General features: G+C 43.2%; 1 pseudogene; it reads right to left on the bottom strand.

Moving 5' to 3' along the window:
- Positions 1 to 3,468: 3,468 nt before the first annotated feature.
- On the bottom strand, positions 3,469 to 9,940 carry LOC109894766 (sialic acid synthase-like; annotated as a pseudogene).
- Between the last annotated feature and the right edge of the window lie 2,644 nt (positions 9,941 to 12,584).

The raw sequence follows: 12,584 nt of genomic DNA, 5'->3' as shown, positions 1-12,584 counted from the left end.
AAATGCATTTCTATAGCTTCCAAATGAGGAGTGCCAAGATGGCTATGCAGTGGCTTCAATACAGCGCCCCCTGTCAGTAATCCAGGGTTTATACACATCAGTGTCGAAAACCCCAGTAGTAAAACAAATTTGAAAAAAGGTCTTAAATTGTAGTTTCAGTATAGTTTTCGTTTTTCAAATATTTTTCTCAATTATTTTATTGCAGGTTACTGAATAGTTTTTCCAATTTTAGTTTTTTTACACTTACATGTTATTCAATCATTTCCCCCACATCTCTCGCGTGCTTGGTTCTATTTGAGATGCACTGTGTGTTGACTGTCGCCTCCTTATTGGGTATCAGGAAAAAGATACACATACACGTTGATTCTTGAAATACACGAGGAGAGATTCATTAAAGATAATTAACTAGGTTTCTCTTTTCATCTGTGGTGTGGATTTATCGTTGGAGTAGAGAAACACACGATTTTGTACGACTCCGGGTCAAAATTGTACAAAGAACCAGCTAAATTCAGGAAAATATCCATGTCAGGCAAAATAACAACTCAATGTTCATCTCCCAGGACAAACTATCTAGCAACAGATAGCGACCTAACTGTCCATGATTGTTTCGAACTGTCCATAAATGAATATAGTTTGTTCACAGTTGCCTTTGATATTTTAACCTGAGTGTCATGATCGCATCTGATGTGGATGGACAAAATCAACATGCGAATGCATGCGTGTGGCCGCTTCACCAAACCAGCCCCCTGAAATGTTGATTTCGACTATCCCCATCAGACACGTTCATGACAAGCAGGTTAAATTAGAAAAACAAACTACAGTATATTAATTTGGGGACAGGTTGAAACACACAACTCATTCATGGATATTTAACTATTGCTAGCTAATTTGCCCTGGGACATAAACATTGGTTTGTTAGTTCAAATCAAATCAAATGTTATTTGTCACATACACATGGTTAGCAGATGTTAATGCGAGTGTAGCGAAATGCTTGTGCTTCTAGTTCCGACAATGCAGTAATAACCAACAAGTAATCTAACTAACAATTCCAAAACTACTGTCTTATACACAGTGTAAGGGGATAAAGAATATGTACATAAGGATATATGAATGAGTGATGGTACAGAGCAGCATAGGCAAGATACAGTAGATGGTATCGAGTACAGTATATACATATGAGATGAGTATGTAACAAAGTGGCATAGTTAAAGTGGCTAGTGATACATGTATTACATAAGGATGCAGTCGATGATATAGAGTACAGTATATACATATGCATATGAGATGAATAATGTAGGGTAAGTAACATTATATAAGGTAGCATTGTTTAATGTGGCTAGTGATATATTTACATCATTTCCCATCAATTCCCATTATTAAAGTGGCTGGAGTTGAGTCAGTGTCAGTGTCAGTGTGTTGGCAGCAGCCACTCAATGTTAGTGGTGGCTGTTTAACAGTCTGATGGCCTTGAGATAGAAGCTGTTTTTCAGTCTTTCGGTCCCAGCTTTGATGCACCTGTACTGACCTCGCCTTCTGGATGATAGCGGGGTGAACAGGCAGTGGCTCGGGTGGTTGATGTCCTTGATGATCTTTATGGCCTTCCTGTAACATCGGGTGGTGTAGGTGTCCTGGAGGGCAGGTAGTTTGCCCCCGGTGATGCGTTGTGCAGACCTCACTACCCTCTGGAGAGCCTTACGGTTGAGGGCGGAGCAGTTGCCGTACCAGGCGGTGATACAGCCCGTCAGGATGCTCTCGATTGTGCATCTGTAGAAGTTTGTGAGTGCTTTTGGTGACAAGCCGAATTTCTTCAGCCTCCTGAGGTTGAAGAGGCGCTGCTGCGCCTTCTTCACGATGCTGTCTGTGTGAGTGGACCAATTCAGTTTGCCTGTGATGTGTATGCCGAGGAACTTAAAACTTGCTACCCTCTCCACTACTGTTCCATCAATGTGGATAGGGGGGTGTTCCCTCTGCTGTTTCCTGAAGTCCACAATCATCTCCTTAGTTTTGTTGACGTTGAGTGTGAGGTTATTTTCCTGACACCACACTCCGAGGGCCCTCACCTCCTCCCTGTAGGCCGTCTCGTCGTTGTTGGTAATCAAGCCTACCACTGTTGTGTCGTCCGCAAACTTGATGATTGAGTTGGAGGCGTGCGTGGCCACGCAGTCGTGGGTGAACAGGGAGTACAGGAGAGGGCTCAGAACGCACCCTTGTGGGGCCCCAGTGTTGAGGATCAGCGGGGAGGAGATGTTGTTGCCTACCCTCACCACCTGGGGACGGCCCGTCAGGAAGTCCAGTACCCAGTTGCACAGGGCGGGGTCGAGACCCAGGGTCTCGAGCTTGATGACAAGCTTGGAGGGTACTATGGTGTTGAATGCCGAGCTGTAGTCGATGAACAGCATTCTCACATAGGTATTCCTCTTGTCCAGATGGGTTAGGGCAGTGTGCAGTGTGGTTGAGATTGCATCGTCTGTGGACCTATTTGGGCGGTAAGCAAATTGGAGTGGGTCTAGGGTGTCAGGTAGGGTGGAGGTGATATGGTCCTTGACTAGTCTCTCAATGCACTTCATGATGACGGAAGTGAGTGCTACGGGGCAGTAGTCGTTTAGCTCAGTTACCTTAGCTTTCTTGGGAACAGGAACAATGGTGGCCCTCTTGAAGCATGTGGGAACAGCAGACTGGTATAGGGATTGATTGAATATGTCCGTAAACACACCGGCCAGCTGGTCTGCGCATGCTCTGAGTGCGCGGCTGGGGATGCCGTCTGGGCCTGCAGCCTTACGAGGGTTAACACGTTTAAATGTCTTACTCACCTCGGCTGCAGTGAAGGAGAGTCCGCATGTTTTCGTTGCAGGCCGTGTCAGTGGCACTGTATTGTCCTCAAAGCGGGCAAAAAAGTTATTTAGTCTGCCTGGGAGCAAGACATCCTGGTCCGTGACTGGGCTGGATTTCTTCTTGTAGTCCGTGATTGACTGTAGACCCTGCCACATGCCTCTTGTGTCTGAGCCGTTGAATTGAGATTCTACTTTGTCTCTGTACTGACGCTTAACTTGTTTGATAGCCTTGCGGAGGGAATAGCTGCACTGTTTGTATTCGGTCATGTTACCAGTCACCTTGCCCTGATTAAAAGCAGTGGTTCGCGCTTTCAGTTTCACGCGAATGCTGCCATCAATCCACGGTTTCTGGTTAGGGAATGTTTTAATCGTTGCTATGGGAACGACATCTTCAATGCAAGTTCTAATGAACTCGCACACCGAATCAGCGTATTCGTCAATATTGTTATCTGACGCAATACGAAACATATCCCAGTCCACGTGATGGAAGCAGTCTTGGAGTGTGGAGTCAGCTTGGTCGGACCAGCGTTGGACAGACCTCAGCGTGGGAGCCTCTTGTTTTAGTTTCTGTCTATAGGCAGGGATCAACAAAATGGAGTCGTGGTCAGCTTTTCCGAAAGGGGGGCGGGGCAGGGCCTTATATGCGTCGCGGAAGTTAGAGTAACAATGATCCAAGGTTTTTTTGCTGGATCTTTGCAGAATTTTTTGTTGTCATACAAAATCATGTTCTCGACTCCGACAATTAATCCACAGATGAAAGGGGAAACCTAGTTGGTTTTTAGACAGCGTTCTTTGATTAATCTCTTCTCGTTCATCTTTCAATCACCCACGTGGGTTAGTATGCTTGTGAAAACCTATGAGTAGATGGGAGAGGCGGGACTTGCAGGCATTAAGGGTCTGAAATGGAACCAAGTTCTATTTATCGCCTGGCTATGCCCATTGATGCGCATGAGCAGTTAAATGACTGAATAATGGATACATTCATTTTGCGACACCCCAGCACGCAACGTGGCCGTCTGGTGATACTGATCATATGTCGGATTGATGGTCTGTTTACATAGCGGGTTGCGGTAATTAACGTGGCAGGTTAGGTGAATTAACGTGGCTGATTAGGGGAACCAACACATTAGGTTTGGTGGAATAACAGCAGGTTATGAGACTGAGGTTAAAGTGAGGAAAATAATTGGGGTTAGGCGTTGCTACAATACTGACATGACCACTAGATGAAGATGTATGCCTACTCAATCTAGCCAAAATGGTAGAAATGTAAACAGACCATCAGTATCATTAACACTAGTCTAGTCAGCATGTTAACATGTTTGTCAGCCCTTGTTGTTGTAGACGTCCACCATACGTGGCGTGATGCTCCCATCCTCCTTCACGTCCTCTGTGACGGCCTTGCCCACCAGCTGACCCATGTCTTCAGGAGAGACGCCCCTCGGCTCGCCCACCTTCACCCCCAGCATATCCATACTCAGCACCGTGCCTTTGGGTATCGCCACCTTAGCCAACACTGACTTCCCCAGCTGGAAGAGAAAATAATATGGAGATTTCCTCCTACAGTATGTGCTGTTGTAGGTTATACAGTACAAAGAGAATACTTGATGTAAGGGAGGTTTATGACAAACATAATGGGCCTACCTTTTAAATGAAAGTTAATAGAACATAATTTTTGGAGAAAGTTATTATTACAAATGTCAATGAGAAAAATATTTATTTAGTATATTATTGATATATGTTGTATATTTTGTGTATGTAGTGCCTTCGCAAACTATTCAGAGCCAAGCACTTTTTCTAGATTTTGTTACATTACAGCTCAACTCCAAAATGTGTATTTTGTATTTATTATGAATCCCCAGCTACTCTTCCTGGGTTCCAGCAAAATGAAGGCAGTTTATACAATTTTAAAAACATTACAATACCTTCACAGATTTCACAACACACTGTGTGCCCTCGGGCCACCTTCTCCACCACTACCGCAAATCTACAGTACTAAATCCATGTGTATGTATTGTGCGTATGTTATCATGTGTGTGTTTGTATGCATGTGCCTGTGACAATGTTTGTGTTGCTTCACAGTCCCCGTAGTCAAGGTGCAACAAAACTAGGGCCTGTAGGACCTGCCTTGTTGATAGTGATGTTAAGGTAGAGCAGCGCTTTATTATGGACAGTCTTCTCCCCATCTTAGCTACTACTGCATCAATATGTTTTGACCATGACAGTTTACAATCTAGGGTTACTCCAAGCAGTTTAGTCATCTCAACTTGCTCAATTTCCACATGATTTATTGCAATATTTAGTTGAGCTTTAGGATTTAGTGAGTGTTTTGTTCCAAATACAATGCTTATAGTTTTATAAATATTTAGGGCTTAACTTATTCCTTGCCACCCACTCTGAAACTAACTACAGCTCTTTGTTGATTGTCGCAGTCATTTCAGCCACTGTAATAGCTGACGTGTATAGTTTTGAGTCATCCGCATACATAGACACTGACTTTACTCAAAGTCAGTGACCCTCAGCACACAGAAATTGAGCTCAGGTTCGTCCTGTTTCCATTGATCGTCCTTGAGATGTTGCCGCAACTTGGAGTCCAACTGTGGTAAACTAAATTGATTCGACATGATTTGGAAAGGCACATACCTGTCTGTATAAGGTCACACAGTTGACAGTGCATGTCAGAGCAAAAACCGAGCCATGAGGTTGAAGGAATTGTCTGTAGCTCCAAGACAAGATTATGTCGAGGGACAGATCTGGGGAAGGGTACCAAAACATTTCTGGAGCATTAAAGGTCCCAAGAACACAGTGGCCTCCATCATTCTTAAATGGAAGAAGTTTGGAACCACCAAGACTCTTCCTAGAACTGGCCAAACTGAGCAATCGGGGGAGAAGGGCATTAGTCAGGGATGTGACCAAGAACCCGATGGTCACTCTGACAGAGCTCCAGAGTTCCTCTGTGGAGATGGGAGGACCTTCCAGAAGAACAACCATCTCTGCATCACTCCACCAATCAGGCCTTTATGGTAGAGTGACCAGACAGAAGCCACTCCTCAGTAAAAGGCACATGACATCCCGCTTGGAGTTTGCCAAAAGGCGCCTAAAGGACTCTCAGACTATGAGAAACAAGATGCTCTGGTCTGATGAAACCAAGATTGAACTATTTGGCTTGAATGCCAAGCGTCACGTCTGGAGGAAATCAAGCACCGCTCATCACCTGGCCAATACCATACCTACTGTGAAGCATGGTGGTGGCAGCATCATGCTGTGGGGATGTTTTTCAGAAATAGGGACTGGGAGACTAGACAGGATCAAGGGAAAGATGAACTGAGCAAAGTACAGAGAGATCCTTGATGAAAACCTTCTCCAGAGCGCTCAGGACCTCAGACCGGGGCTAAGTTCACCTTCCCATAAGACAACGACCCTAAGCACACAGCCAAGACAACGCAGGAGGGGCTTCGAGCAAGTCTGAATGTCCTTGAGTGGCCCAGCCACAGCCCGGACTTGAACCTGAACGAACATCTCTGGAGAGACCTGAAAATAGCTGTCTAGCTGTCCTCGTCCAACCTGACAGAGCTTGAGAGGGTCTGCAGAGAAGAATGGGTGGAATACGCCAAATAAAGGTGTGCCAAACTTGTAGCGTCATACCCAAGAAGACTTGAGACTGTAATTGCTCCCACACTCTTGGCATTATCTAAATTCTTTAAAGTAGCCACACTTTTCCTTTATGACAGCTTTGCACTCTCAACCAGCTTCATGATAAATGCTTTTCCAGCAGTCTTAAAGGAGTTCTCACACATGCTGAGCACTTGTTGGTTGCTTTTCCTTCACTCTGCGGTCCAACTCATCCCAAACCATTTCAATTGGGTTGAGGTCAGGTGATTGTGGAGGCCAAGTCATCTGATGCAGCACTGTATCACTCTCCTTATTGGTCAAATAGCCCTTACACAGTCTGGAGGTGTGTTGGGTCATTGTCCTGTTGAAAAACAAATGATAGTCCCACTAAGCACAAACCAGATGGGATGGTGTATGGCTGCAGAATGCTGTGGTAGCCATGCTGGTTAAGTGGGCCTTGAATTCTAAATAAATCAGACGGTGTCACCAGCAAAGCGCTGTTACACCTCCTCCTCCATGCTTCATGGTGGGAACCACACATGCAGAGATCATCTGTTCACCTACTCTGTGTCTCAAAAAGACACAGCGGTTGGAACCAAAAATCTAAAATTTGGACTCATCAGACAAAAGGACAGATTTTCACCGGTCTAATGTCCAATGCTCGTGTTCTTGGCCCAAGCAAGTCTCTTCTTATTATTGGTGTCCTTTACTAGTGGTTTCTTTGCAGCAATTCGACCATAATAGGCCTGATTCATGCAGTCTTCTCTGAACAGTTGATGTTGAGATGTGTCTGTTACTTGAACTTTGTGATGCATTCATTTGGGCTGCAATCTGAAGTCCAGTTAACTCTAATGAACTTATCCTCTGCAGCAGAGGTAACTCTGGGTCTTCCTTTCCTGTGGCGGTCCTCACGAGAGCCAGTTTCATCATAGTGCTTGATGGTTTTTGCGACTGCACTTGAAGAAACTTTTGACTGACCTTCATGTCTTAAAGTAATGATGCTTATTTGAGTTGTTCTTGCCATAATAAGGACATGGTCTTTTACCAAATATGGCTATCTTCTGTATACCACCCCTACCTTGTCACAACACAACTGATTGGCTCAAATGCATTATGAAGGAAGGAAATTCCACAAATTAACCTTTAACAAGGCACACCTGTTAATTGAAATGCATTCCAGGTGACTACCTCATGAAGCTGGTTGAGAGAATGTCAAGAGTGTGTAGAGCTGTCATCAAGGCAAGGGTGGCTACTTTGAAGCATCTCAAATATAAATATGTTGTGATTTGTTTAACACTTTTTTGGTTACTACATGATTCCATATGTGTTATTTCATAGTTTTGTTGAAAATAGTACAAATAAATAAAAACCCTTTAATGAGTAGGTGTGTCCAAACTTTTGACTGGTACTGTATGTACATGTATTATTTCAGTTTTACATTTTTTATTAACTAGCAAAAATGTCTAAAACCCTTTTTTTGCCTTTGTCATTATGGGGTATTGTGTGTAGCTTGATGAGAGGGATTTTATTTTATTTTATACATTTTAGAATAAGACTGTGACATAACAAAATGTGGAAAAAGGGAAGGGGTCTGAATACTCTCTGAATGCACTGTATGTCAAAAATATACAAAATAAATATTTTCCCTTTACCATTCAAAAATGATGTCGTATTTATTTTAATTTAAACCTTCTGAGGCTAACTCACCTTGACATGGCAGGCTTTCTCACAGGGTAGCATCTGTTTGGGCCCGCTCCACCATTCGGATGGCTCTGACTAGCTCTGTCAGCTCAGAAGGCTCCAGTGACGCCTCCTGGTCGTTGCCCTTCCATCTCTTGTCCAGGGTCACGTGACGCTCCACGGCTTTTGTCCCCATTGCCACAGTGATTCTGATTCCCCTCTCATGGACAGAATATCCAATGGGAATATCAGGGAATTCCTTCTGGTATTCCTACAGTTTGTCAGGAAAAGGGAGAGTAAAATTCCATGGGTCAATTCATTTCCTTTAGTGGTGGCCTGAACAGAAATCTCTCTCTCTCTCTCTCTCATTGCTGTGCACTTGACTCAACCTATGTTTCCCTATGATGTTACTCTGCGGTGACAACAGATATCTTGCTGATCCTGCCTGACAACCCTTTCCTTGTAATAAACCAATGGGAAGTCTTACTGCTATGACACGTAGGTTGACATCCTCAGGGTCCAATGGGTAGGCACTGGTGCACTGTGGGATGGTGAAGTTCTGATTGTGTTCCTTGACCGTCTGATAGACCCGTCTCATTGTCGCCATTGACTGCATCCCACTGGATATCACCATAGGCCGTCCTGAGGTTCAACAAAGTTGTAAATACAACAGTAACTGACTTTACTGATATGCCGCATATTACCCATGTGGACTGCACATTCAGAGTATAACTTTTCACTTTTACCAGTCACAGGTGATAAAGGTGATAAAGGTGTAGTACATATATAACACAGTGTTAACTTAAATCACTTCACCTTTTCTTGCAGTCAGTTCCAGATAGGGGAAATTGTTGGCATCGCATGAGGCAACTTTGAAGAAGGACACATCGAGCTCATCCAGGAACTCCACAGCCATCTGACAAGCGAAGCGAAGCAGTTGGGGTGGTCATGCATGTTTTGCTTGAAATCCGGAATATCTACACAGTCGCAGCAGACGAATTCAATAGACATTTATCATGGTATGGACCTCTGACCTCGTCCATCCCAGAAGCGGCGAAGAAGATTCCAACCCCCTTTGCATATTTCTGGAGCTCTCTATATTGTTCATGACTGAACTCTAGATGGCGCTTGTGGGCACCTATTTCTTTCCCCGGGAATGTTTGGAGGTGAAGGGACGCTCCAGAGCACACTTGTTGAACTTGTACTCAAGTTCACTCTTCTGAAATTTGGCGCAGTCTGCCCCACAGTCCTGTGAATTGATGCCAACATGAGTAATAGCACCAAACATACACACACACACACACACACACACACACACACACACACACAATTTCCATTTATGCAAATCCATGCACAGCAGCAATACAGTATCAGGAACACAGCAGAAAATACCTCCCCCTCAGTCCTGCCATTTCTACATTACCTTTTGATTTGAGCTTATTAAAGGAAGATTTACATGGGAGGGATGCAGGATGAATAAGTTGCTCAACACTCATACATGTATATGTGTGCCTTTCTATCCGATTCTACCAGAGAATCTTGTCACCCAACCTATTATATTTAACTGAGGCTTGAAAATACTTTCAATGAAGACCATGTTCTGTATTCAGCATGCTTTTTGTCCATAACTGTGTCCAGGAAACCAGTCCTTAAAGTCTTACAATGTCTCTTCATGTAGCTTCCATTACCTTGGCCATCTTGATCATTTTCTTTGCGATTTCAATATCTCCTTGATGGTTCTGTCCAATTTCTGCAATAACAAAACAGGGGTTAGAACCCCCGATCATCCTGCCAGGACCAAGTTCGAATTTCAGAGTCATTTTCAAAATAAAAGTGATAAATTAAGTTGGTAAATGATTTAAAGTCTATGGCAAATAATTTTTTAAGGATGAGATTGTCAGAGGCAATCATGCACGGTGGAAAAAGGAAGAAATTGCTTATCGTCTGCCCTTTTATCCAAATCCTTAAAGTCGGCCCATCCAATGATATGCCAGTATCCTGACCAGTTATGCAAAAAGTGACAGGTAGGGCTTATTGTTGTTTTTTTTAGCCTGGATGCCAGTCTGTTTCTTTTCACTTTATGGAATTGTTCTCACGTTATTGACATTTGACAAGAGCCCAAACCAATCTGGAACCAGGCAACAACAAAAAAAACGCAAATAAGATGTAAATAAGGATATTTGCAAATATATTCAATAAGGAAATGGGTACAGTGATAGATACCAAGTTCTCTCTCTCGTGCACAGTTCAGACAATTAGTGAAGGAGATGATCTTATACGTAGGCTGTTGTTGTTTTTTTACTGGAAGAAAGACCCACGTTGAACACAGCTTTATGAAAACATTATTTACGTTGAGTGTAAAATACTGTTTTATATTACTGCTTTATATCTTTACCTTTTCATAGAATTATATCCTCTTTGATTGTTTTTATATATCCTTAGAGATTGAAAGTAGGGTTAGGTTTAAAGCTCTTTGTGTATGATAGTGGACTGTAGGAATGCTCTCTCCCAATAACTCAAGGCCTCTCCTGACTGATTAGAAGTCCTGTGATATGCCCAGTGAAATCCTGGGTGGTGGAAAAGTACCGAAGTACATCTTTGTGGAAGGGAGAGGGTGAGAGCTGAGGGTGTAAGTGGACACGGCGCTGTCTGGAATGCACTGTATTCAGCTGGACATCTTTGTTGACGTCACTTTGAGTTTGGGCTCTTTTGTGTGATAAATATGTTTATGGTTTTTTGAGATATGGGTCTTCTTATCAATCGGCGTTGTCGCCAGGATATCACGCTTAAGGAACAGAGAGTTTTCTGTGGAGAGTGAAGCTTCAAATGTTTAAACAAATCTTAGATATGGCCATTTAGGAAACATCCTGTGTGTGTGCGTGTGTGTGCACGTGCGTGCTCGTGTGTGACAGTTGGATGTATCCAGTCTGTAACAGGTGGACAGTGCAACCGTTACTAAATCCAAGGGGATAGAGATAGTATTTAGAACTCAACAGCGTATGGTTCTGGGGTGGGAATTGTATCTAGTACAGATTCCCACGGGAGAAGGATATATTGTACATGTACAAAATATTCCTAAATAAATGAATGAATCTAGAAATTTAGACTGGAAAATGAACACAATTAGTGAGATACGATTGGTGCCCGAAAGGATACATTATAAAAACGCCACAATATAACCCACAACTTGGAATGAAAGTCGTTTTAGAAGAAGGAGTCACTGCTTATTGGGAATAAACTTGGGTTCCAATATAGGAATATGATGGGAATGAGAGACATTGTCCGTTCGTTGAACCTGTACAGGAGAGGGAGAAGCAAGGACTGAGAGCTTTGTGGTGATATGGCTCTTCATGCCTCCGAATCCACCGACCGGTGGGCACAAACAGTGAAGCAAACAGAAGGGAAGTTTAAAAGTGTGTATATAAAAGGTTGTCACGGTAAGTTTCCAGAGACAGGAAAGGAACGTCTCAGGGGATGTGTTAAAAGAAGTGATCATGGTATGTTATCACTGAGCTATAACTTGAACTACAGCCAGCCTCCAAGATGGCTGAAAACCGATTTGTGGGGGGCTGACATCTTGATAGTTCCTGTTTCAGGAGCTCATTAGTACATGACCACTGGCCCAGCCAAGACGTGCATTCCAGGGCAAGCCAGAGCAGGCCGAAGATATTGATTAGTGGTGGAGGGGAAATCTGCAGGCATGAAGAACCACCACACAACCCTGACACAGCCACTGAAAACAGGACTAAGAGGACAGTGCTTCAGCTTGCTCAATATGTACACCTCAGGAGACAGTTGGATGCTATTTTCTGTTCAAGACAACAAAAGAACAACTTGTTTCAAACTTATTGAATGTCCTTGAGTGGCCCAGCCAGAGCATAGACTTGAACCCGATCAAACATCTCTGGGGAGACCTGAATATAGCTGTGCAGCAACACTCCGCACCGAACCTGACAGAGCTTGAGAGGATCTGCAGAGAAGAATAGGATAAACTCCCCAAACACAGGTGAGCCACGCTTGTAGAGTCATGACGACTTGAGGCTGTTATCGCTGCCATAGGTGAGGGTCTGAATAGTTACGTAAATGTAATATTTGTTTAAAAAAATTTAATACATAGGCAAAAATGTTTTAAAAAAACAGTTTTTGCTTTGTGATTATGGGGTATTGTGTGTAGATTGATGAGGAAAAAAACAATTTAATACATTTTAGAACAAGGCTGTAACGGTACAAAATGTGGAAAAAGTCAAGGGGTCTGAATACTTTCCGAATGCACTGTGCGTGTGTGTGATATATATATATATATATTTTTTTTTTTGTTATACAAGGTGACTGTACTGATTGATAAACTTTTTTTTTCCTCATTGATCTACACACAATACCTCATAATGGCAAAGCAAAAACTGTCACTATGCTCACAACAACATTATGTATAGCCAAGGACATTATGAGTGATGTCAAACCACT

The sequence above is a fragment of the Oncorhynchus kisutch genome, linkage group LG7 (genome assembly GCF_002021735.2).
Source record: "Oncorhynchus kisutch isolate 150728-3 linkage group LG7, Okis_V2, whole genome shotgun sequence".
Classification (NCBI taxonomy): Eukaryota; Metazoa; Chordata; class Actinopteri; order Salmoniformes; family Salmonidae; genus Oncorhynchus; species Oncorhynchus kisutch.
Note: the sequence above shows the minus strand (reverse complement) of the source record. Positions and strands in the feature narration are given on the sequence as shown.